Source organism: Aedes albopictus, chromosome 3, assembly GCF_035046485.1.
Source record: "Aedes albopictus strain Foshan chromosome 3, AalbF5, whole genome shotgun sequence".
NCBI classification, from domain to species: domain Eukaryota; kingdom Metazoa; phylum Arthropoda; class Insecta; order Diptera; family Culicidae; genus Aedes; species Aedes albopictus.
This window is the reverse complement of record NC_085138.1, coordinates 191,109,681-191,121,459: the sequence shown is the minus strand read 5'-3', so window position 1 is coordinate 191,121,459 and position 11,779 is coordinate 191,109,681. Positions and strand designations below refer to the sequence as shown.

Here is an 11,779-nt window from a genome sequence, read left to right as displayed (position 1 = left end):
TAAAACCCAAGTATATCAAATGGATTTACACAACTGTGGTTCGGCCAATATTGGCTTATGGATGTTGTGGTAGTCGAGTTGATCTGGGATGATTACAGCAACCGGAGAGTAGAAGAGACTGACAGGAGTGTGTGGATTACAGTCATCGGTAGACAGCAGATACGTTCACCAGTGATGCTGCCTTAGTATTAATTAAAATGGACTAATCAGTTCCTACCTAAATTATATCAATAAATACCACATAATGGCGACGAAAATCAGACTCACGTGTGCACGGGCCGCTGGAGTAAGTATTTTGCTTAAAAAAAAAAACATCTCGCCTCGAAAGAGGGGGATGCCTGACGGTGGATGCAAATCTACTGGTTCAGGCAAGAATATCTCGCCTCGAAAGAGGGAGATGCCTTTGCGGTGGATGAAAATCTAACCGGTGCGGGCAAGAATACTTCGCCTTGAAAAAGGGAGGTGCCTTTGCGGAGGATGAAAATCTAACCGGCGCGGGCAAGAATACTTCGCCTTGAAAAAGGGAGGTGCCTTTGCGGTGGATGCAAATCTAACCGGTGCGGGCAAGAATATCTAGTCATGATAAAAGGAGGTGACTTGGGGCGGATGAAATTCCGGCCAGCATACATGGTAGCGGATAATACCGACTACACCATAGTGTGACAATACAAGCGATTTACTTAATAAAAATTATTGGTGTAGGTACAAGCTGGGCAATGCAGACATCAAGAGTTAGGCCGCATCTGTGGCCGATAAAGTAGTGATATTGACTGCTCCGGAATTGCGGCGAATAACTCTGAAGAAATTCAATGTAAAACTAGTCGATTTTACAAAATTCGTAAATTTGCATTTGTCCATTCAAGGATTAGAAAACATGCAGGTGGTAATCTGGTGAGTGTAGGAATGAGTATTAGAATAAATGAATATAATTAGGAATCAAACCGATGATTTGTATCAGTGTTAACTTGAAGAACTGAATGAGCGGGTAGGAGGATTCAGCAACAATGATACGCACGAAGATCTCGCAGCAAGCGATACCAGCGAGAGAAACCGGTAAACGAAAAGAGAGAGAAAGCGCGACGCGTGTCGTGCCGGCGGCGGTGGACTGGATGTACTTCGGGCAGTTTCAAAACGGATTTTGTTGTGTGACGACGTGTTTGTGTTTGGTGAAGGGAAGTGATGAAAAAAAAAGAAATGATGAAAAAAGAAATAATAAAAAAAGGAAGATGAAAGAGTTGAAGCATTGAAGTGTTGTTATTTATTTTAAATTTTATAGTTTGACTGACTCCTACAATGGCGCAAACAGGTAGGTGTTACGGTACTGGATTAGATGTGAAACGAAGTCTTTGTGGTTGTGGAGCGGAAATGTTTTGCACTTTGATGGCGGTGGAGCATCTATGACAGCTTGCGTTGGTGGCGATGCAAAAGAGACAACCACCGGGCGCAGGGGTGTTCAAGTTGCACATTTTTGAAGATGCCTTGGTTTTGTTTGTTTTTATTATTTAGCTTTTTCAAAGAATTTCGGCCACGCAAACGCAGTGTTTTCTTGAAACGACTCTGTTTTGTGAACGCTACTTCCGCAGTGATCGAACCGAAATGACAAAATCTATTTTACGAGCCGATTTTAATGTAATTTTGTAATTTGTAATTTGTTGTTTTATTGTAAACGATAACCTTTTAGTTGTTACTTTACATGAGGTCAAGGATTCTTAATGTATGAAAATTTAAAAAGAGAGAGAGCGTCATAACACGATGAATCAAAAAGGATTGTAGGAATAATTGTGACATGATAGATATAGACCAATCCAAATTCCTGTACGGTAGTGGTTTGTGTTCAGATTTCCCGTGTTAATCTATCTGTAAGAACTTTGTACACATCTTTTGTTCTCACGTATATGGATAGGCTTGCAGTAGGTTTCATGAGACTTTTTTTTTTTTTTTTACAACTCAATGCAGTTTCAGTTCAGGCGTAACAAACATTATGATGATGTAACTCAACAGCTCTAATAGGAATGATTGAGGAAATCCGACAGAGTGTGTGCTGAAGGTACGATGGAATAAGTTGCAGTTACCATTGATTTTCTTAATAGGGTTTCTTCGATCAGAACTTGTGAAATGATGAGGGTAGAAATCTGTAAACTAACGCTGAATCGAACGTTAAAGGATCTCTCGGTTTTGACGCTTGAAGTTTTGAGATCGGAGATTGGAAATAGACAAATCGGTGGCAAGGAATACTGAATAGAACAATGGAATATTTTCTGGTTTTGATACTTCGTTGGAAACATTGAGCCTGGAAACCTCAATCCAAGAAAGTTTTGAGATAGTAGATTGTAAATAGATAAATCGGTAGCAAAGAATGCTGAATAGAATAATGAAATGTTTTCTGGTTTTGATACTTATTGGTAACATTGAGCTTGAAAACCACCATCCAAGAGTCTTGAGATCGGAGATTGTAAATGTATGAATCTTTGGCAAGGAATACTGAATGGAACAATTGAATATTTCTGGTTTTTATGCCTCATTAGAAACATTGAGCTTGAAAACCTCAATCCAAGAGAGTCTTGAGATCGGAGATTGTAAATTAATGAATCTTTGGCAAGGAATACTGAATGGAACATGAAATATTTTCTGGTTTTGATACTGTATTGGATACATTGAGCTTGAAAACCTCAATCCAAGAGAGTTTTGAGATCGGAGATTGTAAATGAATAAATCTGTGGCAAGGAATACTGAATGGAACATGAAATATTTTCTGGTTTTGAAACTGTATTGGAAACATTGAGCTTGAAAACCTCAATCCAAGAGAGTTTTGAGATCGGTGATTGTAAATGAATAAATCTGTGGCAAGGAATACTGAATGGAACAATTGCATATTTCTGGTTTTTATGCCTCATTGGAAACATTGAGCTTGAAAACCTCAATCCAAGAGAGTCTTGAGATCAGAGATTGTAAATGAATAAATCTGTGGCATGGAATACTGAATGAAACATAAAATATTTTCTGGTTTTGATACTTTATTGGATACATTGAGCTTGAAAACCTCAATCCAAGAGAGTTTTGAGATCGGAGATTGTAAATTAATGAATATTTTGCAAGGAATACTGAATGGAACACAAAATATTTTCTGGTTTTGATACTGTATTGGAAACATTGAGCTTGAAAACCTCAATCCAAGAGAGTTTTGAGATCGGTGATTGTAAATTAATGAATCTTTTGCAAGGAATACTGTATGGAACATGAAATATTTTCTGGTTTTGATACTTTATTGGATACATTGAGCTTGAAAACCTCAATCCAAGAGAGTTTTGAGATCGGAGATTGTAAATTAATGAATCTTTTGCAAGGAATACTGTATGGAACATGAAATATTTTCTGGTTTTGATACTTTATTGGATACATTGAGCTTGAAAACCTCAATCCAAGAGAGTTTTGAGATCGGAGATTGTAAATTAATGAATCTTTTGCAAGGAATTCTGAATGGAACATGAAATATTAACTGGTTTTGATACTGTATTGGAAACATTGAGCTTGAAAACCTCAACCCAAGAGAGTCTTGAGATCGGAGATTGTAAATGAATAAATCTGTGGCAAGGAATACTGAATGGAACAATGGAATATTTTCTGGTTGTTATGCCTCATTAGAAACATTGAGCTTGAAAACCTCAATCCAAGAGAATCTTGAGATCGGACATTGTAAATGAATAAATCTGCGACAAGGAATACTGAATGGAACAATGGAATATTTTCTGGTTTTTATGCTTCATTGGAAACATTGAGCTTGAAAACCTCAATCCAAGAGAGTCTTGAGATTAGAGATTGTAAATGAATAAATCTGTGGCAAGGAATACTGAATGGAATATGAAATATTTTCTGGTTTTGATACTGTATTGGAAACATTGAGCTTGAAAACCTCAATCCGAGAGAGTCTTGAGATCAGAGATTGTAAATGAATAAATCTGTGGCAAGAAATACTGAATGGAATATGAAATATTTTCTGGTTTTGATACTTTATTGGAAACATTGAGCTTGAAAACCTCAATCCGAGAGAGTCTTGAGATCAGAGATTGTAAATGAATAAATCTGTGGCAAGAAATACTGAATGGAATATGAAATATTTTCTGGTTTTGATACTTTATTGGAAACATTGAGTTTGAAAACCTCAATCCAAGAGATTCTCGAGATCGGAGATTGTTAATTAATGAATCTTTTGCAGGGAATACTGAATGGAACATGAAATATTTTCTGGTTTTGATACTTTATTGGAAACATTGAGCTTGAAAACCTCAATCCAAGAGAATCTTGAGATCGGAGATTGTAAATGAATAAATCTGTGGCAAGGAATACTGAATGGAATATGAAATATTTTCTGGTTTTGATACTTTATTGGAAACATTGAGCTTGAAAACCTCAATCCGAGAGAGTCTTGAGATCAGAGATTGTAAATGAATAAATCTGTGGCAAGGAATACTGAATGGAATATGAAATATTTTCTGGTTTTGATACTTTATTGGAAGCATTGAGCCTGAAAACCTCAATCCAAGAGAGTCTTGAAATCGGTGATTGTAAATGAATAAATCTGCGGCAAGGAATACTGAATGGAATATGAAATATTTTCTGGTTTTGATACTTTATTGGAAACATTGAGCTTGAAAACCTCAATCCAAGAGATTCTCGAGATCGGAGATTGTAAATTAATGAATCTTTTGCAAGGAATACTGAATGGCACATGAAATATTTTCTAGTTTTGATACTTTATTTGAAACATTGAGCTTGAAAACCTCAATCCGAGAGAGTCTTGAGATCGAAGATTGTAAATGTATAAATCTGTGGCAAGGAATACTGAATGGAACATGACATATTTTCTGGTTTTGATACTTTATTGGAAACATTGAACTTGAAAACCTCAATCCAAGAGGGTCTTGAGATCGGAGATTATAAATGAATAAATCTGTGGTAAGGATTACTGAATGAAATATGAAATATTTTCTGGTTTTGATACTTTATTGGAAACATTGAGCTTGAAAACCTCAATCCAAGAGAGTCTTGAGATCGGAGATTGTAAATGAATAAATCTGTGGCAAGGAATACTGAATGGAACAATTGCATATTTCTGGTTTTTATGCCTCATTAGAAACATTGAGCTTGAAAACCTCAATCCAAGAGAGTCTTGAGATCGGAGATTGTAAATTAATGAATCTTTGGTAAGGATGGAACATGAAATATTTTCTGGTTTTGATACTTTATTGGAAACATTGAGCTTGAAAACCTCAATCCAAGAGAGTCTTGAGATCACTGATTGTAAATGAATAAATCTGTGGCAAGGAATACTGAACGGAACAATGGAATATTTTCTGGTTTTTATGCTTTATTGGAAACATTGAGCTTGAAAACCTCAATTCAAGAGAGTATTGAGATCGGAGATTGTAAATGAATAAATCTGTGGCAAGGAATACTGAATGGAACAATGGAATGTTTTCTGGTTTTGATACTTTATTGGAAACATTGAGCTTGAAAACCTCAATCCAAGAGAGTCTTGAGATCGGAGATTGTAAATGAATAAATCTGTGACAAGAAATACTGAATAGAACAATGGAATATTTTCTGGTTTTTATGCCTCATTGGAAACATTGAGCTTGAAAACCTCAATCTAAAAGAGTCATGAGATCGGAGATTGTAAATTAATGAATATTTGGCAAGGAATACTGAATGGAACAATGGAATGTTTTCTGGTTTTGATACTTTTTTGGAAACATTGAGCTTGAAAACCTCAATCCAAGGGAGTCTTGAGATCGGAGATTGTAAATGAATAAATCTGTGACAAGAAATACTGAATAGAACAATGGAATATTTTCTGGTTTTTATGCCTCATTGGAAACATTGAGCTTGAAAACCTCAATCCAGAAGAGTCATGAGATCGGAGATTGTAAATTAATGAATCTTTGGCAAGGAATACTGAATGGAACAATGGAATGTTTTCTGGTTTTGATACTTTATTGGAAACATTGAGCTTGAAAACCTCAATCCAAGAGAGTCTTGAGATCGGAGATTGTAAATGAATAAATCTGTGACAAGAAATACTGAATAGAACAATGGAATATTTTCTGGTTTTTATGCCTCATTGGAAACATTGAGCTTGAAAACCTCAATCCAAAAGAGTCATGAGATCGGAGATTGTAAATTAATGAATCTTTTGCAAGGAATACTGAATGGAACATGACATATTTTCTGGTTTTGATACTTTATTGGAAACATTGAGCTTGAAAACCTCAATCCAAGAGAGTCTTGAGATCGGAGATTGTAAATGAATAAATCTGTGGCAAGGAATACTGAATGGAACAATGGAATATTTTCTGGTTTTTATGCCTCATTGGAAACATTGAGCTTGAAAACCTCAATCCAAAAGAGTCATGAGATCGGAGATTGTAAATGAATAAATCTGTGACAAGAAATACTGAATAGAACAATGGAATATTTTCTGGTTTTGATGCTTTATTGGAAACATTGAGCTTGAAAACCTCAATCCAAAAAAGTTTTGAGATCGGGATTGTACATGAAAAAATCGATAGCATGAAATATTGAATAGAACAATGAAATATTGGAAATGTGTCTGAAAGATGACACAAGATATGCCTGGAAGATGGTATGAGATGTATCTGAAAGATGACAACAGGTGTGTCTAAAAGATGGCACTAGATATGCCTGAAAGATGGCATGAGATGTGTCTGAAAGATGGCACTAGAAATGCCTGAAAGATGGCGTGAGATGTGTCTGAAAGATGACACCAGATGTGTCTGAAAGATGGCACTAGATATGCCTGAAAGATGGCATGAGATGTGTCTGAAAGATGACACCAGATGTGTCTGAAAGATGGCACTAGATATGCCTGAAAGATGGCATGAGATGTGTCTGAAAGATGACACCAGATGTGTCTGAAAGATGGCACTAGAAATGCCTGAAAGATGGCACTAGAAATGCCTTAAAGATGGCATGACATGTGTCTGAAAGATGACACCAGATGTGTCTTAAAGATGGCACTAGAAATGCCTGAAAGATGGCATGAGATGTGTCTGAAAGATGACACCAGATGTGTCTGAAAGATGGCACTAGATATGCCTGAAAGATGGCGTGAGATGTGTCTGAAAGATGACACCAGTTGTGTCTGAAAGATGGCACTAGAAATGCCTGAAAGATGGCATGAGATGTGTTTGAAAGACGACACCAGATGTGTCTGAAATATGGCACTAGATATGCCTGAAAGATGGCATGAGATGTGTCTGAAAGATGACACCAAATGTGTCTGAAAGATGGCACTAGATATGTCTGAAAGATGGTATGAGATGTGTCTGAAAGATGACACCAGATATGTCTGAAAGATGGCACTAGAAATGCCTGAAAGATGGCATGAGATGTGTCTGAAAGATGACACCAGATGTGTCTAAAGGTGGCACTAGAAATGCCTGAAAGATGGCATGAGATGTGTCTGAAAGATGGCACTAGAAATGCCTGAAAGATGGCATGAGATGTGTCTGAAAGATGACACCAGATGTGTCTGAAAGATGGCACTAGAAATGCCTGAAAGATGGCATGAGATGTGTCTGAAAGATGTTACTAGATATGTCTGAAAGATGGTATGAGATGTGTCTGAAAGATGACACCAGATGTGTCTGAAAGATGGCACTAGAAATGCCTGAAAGATGGCATGAGATTCATCTGAAAGATGTTACTAGATATGCCTGGAAGATGGCATGAGATGTGTCTGAAAGATGACACTAAATGTATCTGAAGGATAGCATGAGATGTGTCTGAAAGATGAGACTAGATGTGTCTGAAAGATGGCACTAGATATGCCTGAAAGATGAATGATATGTGTCTGAAAGATGGCACTAGATTTGCCTGAAAGATGGCATGAGATGTATCTGAAAGATGGCACTAGATGTGCCAGAATGATGGCATGAGATGTGTCTGTAAGGTGACACTAGATCTGTCTGAAAGATGGCTCTAGATATGCCTGAAAGATGGCATGAGATGTGTCTGAAAGATGGCGATGGATATGCCTGAAAGATGGCACTGGATATGTCTGAAAGGTGGCTCTAGCAATGCCTGAAAGATGGCATTAGATGTGTCTGAAAGATGCATCTCATTACATCCACAAGTGGCAAGGGAGCATCCATTAAGTACGTCACGCTAAAATTGGGAATTTTCAACCCCCCCTCCCCCCTTCGTACGGGTTTTTCCTATACTTAATGGATGACCCCAAGGGCACAGGTGTTAACTATAGCATTGGATTACATTTGTACTTCAAATATGAATTTTTAAATACTATAGAGCCTGGAAAGCTCTCCTCTCTCTCTCTCTTCTTGGCGTAACGTCCTCCACTGGGACAAAGCCTGCTTCTCAGCTTAGTGTTCAATGAGCACTTCCACAGTTTTTAACTGAGAGCTTCCTCTGCCAATGACCATTTTGCATGTGTATATCGTGTGGCAGGCACGAAGATACTCTATGCCCAAGGAAGTCAAGAAAATTTCCTTTACGAAAAGATCCTGGACCGACCGGGAATCGAACCCGTCACCCTCAGCATGGTCATGCTGAATACCCGTGCGTTTACCGCCTCGGCTATATGGGCCCTGGAAGCCATAGGTATTCATTTCTCAGACTTGGAAAGCTCATAGGTATTCATTTCTCAGACTTGGTTTGTAAGTATGTTTCAAATTTAACACAAATTACTCATATTTTCTTTTTATTATAATTAATTTATTTTTTACAGGTTTTTCCATGTTTCATCAAGTGAGATAATTAGGATTTTTATTTTTGTCATGAGAAAATATAAATACCCCTTATTTAATGAGCATTTATTGTTATTTAATTGAAAATGAACAGAGTAGAAGAGGAGGAGGATGTAGGAATGAGTATTAGAATAAATGAATATAATTAGGAATCAAACCGATGATTTGTATCAGTGTTAACTTGAAGAACTGAATGAGCGGGTAGGAGGATTCAGCAACAATGATACGCACGAAGATCTCGCAGCAAGCGATACCAGCGAGAGAAACCGGTAAACGAAAAGAGAGAGAGAGCGCGACGCGTGTCGTGCCGGCGGCGGTGGACTGGATGTACTTCGGGCAGTTTCAAAACGGATTTTGTTGTGTGACGACGTGTTTGTGTTTGGTGAAGGGAAGTGATGAAAAAAAAAGAAATGATGAAAAAAGAAATAATAAAAAAAGGAAGATGAAAGAGTTGAAGCATTGAAGTGTTGTTATTTATTTTAAATTTTATAGTTTGACTGACTCCTACAGTGAGCAGAATCAAGGGAAAGTCTGCGGACAACCAGATCGGTAACTTGACCGATGAACGAATGATCACTGATCATTGAATGTGGTAAATGTGGAAACGTTTGCCTGACTTGAGCCATGTCATTGAAAGATTGAAAAGAGTTGAAAATTTAATGAGATCTGCAAAATCGAGTTTGGCAAATTCATTGAGAAGAATATGGGTCATATAAAGAGAATTCGTGCCTTAGATCGTAATAATGAAATCGGCGATGTTTTGAGGGATCGGTTGTACCGGATCTTGTCCAAGGTCGATCTGGTCAGCAACCTGCGAAGGATCGAATACGGAAAAAGCTGTTCATGGAAGCCGGAGACGTCAGCATGATCGTTCTGTTCTGGTCTGGCTTTCTACTCGTCCTTGCTGGACGTCCAACAGCAACGACGATAAACAGTACGTGTGGGAATCATCCGCTGGAGGTGGCTTCACCGTCCATCAGAACACCGGAGAACCCCTCGGCCGTGGTACCAAGATTGTCCTCCACATCAATGAATGTCAGCTGGAATACATGGAGGAGAGCAAGATCAAGACGTGAATAAACACTCGCAGTTCATTGGATACCTAATCAAAATTCCGGTAGAAAAGGAACGCAAGAAGGAGGTAAGTGACGATGAAGCGGGAGAAATGGACAAGAAAAAGCAGGAAGAAGGCAAGAAGAAGAAGAAGGCCGTCAACGTTTAGTGTACCAAACTCTTGTCGTCGCCTTCAAGGTAAAGTGTACCTAACTCTTGTCATCGCCTGACACGTCCATCGTGGCAGCAATATTACATCATTCATTCTACTGGAGACACATAGTCCTTTGTTTTTGGGAAAAAAGGAGATGTGGTAGTCGAGTTGATCTGGGATGATCACAGCAACCGGAGAGTAGAAGAGACTGACAGGAGTGTGTGGATTACAGTCATCGGTAGACACCAGATACGTTCACCAGTAATGCTGCCTTAGTATTAATTAAAATGGACTAATCAGTTCCTACCTAAATTATATCAATAAATACCACAGATGTCTTGTGTGGTGGCAAAAGGGTGAAGTGAGAACGGTCCAATCAAAATTAGGCCATCTCCAAAGGATGTGCTTAATGGCGATGTCTGGAGCGTTCTCTTCAACTCCTACGGCAGCGCTAGAAGTTCTCTTTGACGTTGCCCCACTACACATTCATCTCAAACAAGAAGCCCTTTCTTGCACTTACCGGTTACGGGTACTCGGTCTACTAGAGGAAACTCCTGTGAACCGCAGTTCAACACACACCTCGTTGTTCCCACTTTTGGTGAATTGGGACAAAATTGTCCTTGCTCCAAGTGATCTTACAATTGCTTGTAATTTTCCATATAGGACATTTTCCACGAAATTCCCTTCCCGGGAAGAGTGGACATCTGGATATCTGGAAAGAAGTATTTCAGACGGCATCGTATGTTACACTGATGGCTCCCTTCTCGAAGGTCGAGCAGGTGCTGGTGTTTATTCTCGTGAGCTAAGGCTGTATCAGTCTTATTCACTTGGTAGACACTGTACCGTTTTTCAGGCCGAAATCTTTGCTCTTATGTGCGGAGTGCAATCAGCACTTCAGCAGCACGTTATGGGCAAAGTAATATACTTCTGTTCAGATAGCCAGGCTGCTATTAAAGCACTTGCTTCGGCCGACTCCAGGTCGAAGATAGTTATCGCTTGTCGAACTCAAATCGAGGAGCTGAATTCAGCAAACGCTGTTCACCTTCTATGGGTACCTGGTCATTCTTCCATCGCTGGAAATGAATTGGCTGATGAGTTAGCTCGCTCTGGAGCATCACATGACTTCATTGGCCCTGAGCCAGCTATTCCGATATCGAAGTGTTGGATTAAGCTTCAGATTCACACCTGGGCTGTCACTCAACACAGACAATATTGGAATAGTTTGGAGTCATGTCGTCAAACCAAATTGTATAGTGCTGAGCCATCTCTACGGGTGGCGAAGTATCTAACTAATCTGTCTAAGCAGAATTGCAGCATGCTGGTCAAAGCATTGACTGGCCACTGCCGACTCAGCTATCACATGGCGAATATTCAGCAAGCTGATTCATTTGCCTGTGATAGCTGTGAATCCGATTATGGAACTTCGTATCATTTGATATGTAACTGTCCAGTTTTCGCGCAACTGCGTTTCCGAGTATTCGGTAAACACTTATTAAGTGAAACTGACTTCAGAAACCTGAATCTTCAGGATATTCTGTTGTTCTTAACCCGCTGTGGTAAAGAGCTATAGGCTCTCTTTCGCTTTATGCGTTATTACAGTGCCCTTTTCAGGGCGTTTGAACCCATTGTGGTACGCTTGTGCGTTAGTACCCTCTTCCAGGGTATTTTTCCTATTTCCCTACCTGTCCCTATCCCCATCCAAATCCTTTTTCCTTCCTTTTCCCTCAGGTAGATGATGAAATAGGCTGTTATTTTGGCGATGGCACAAATGTCCCAAATGGAGGATAAC

The 11,779-nt window shown here is 38.8% G+C and overlaps 1 pseudogene; it reads left to right on the top strand.

Moving 5' to 3' along the window:
- Window positions 1-1,293: 1,293 nt before the first annotated feature.
- LOC134290504 (heat shock protein 83-like) lies at window positions 1,294-10,324 on the top strand (annotated as a pseudogene).
- Window positions 10,325-11,779: the final 1,455 nt, after the last annotated feature.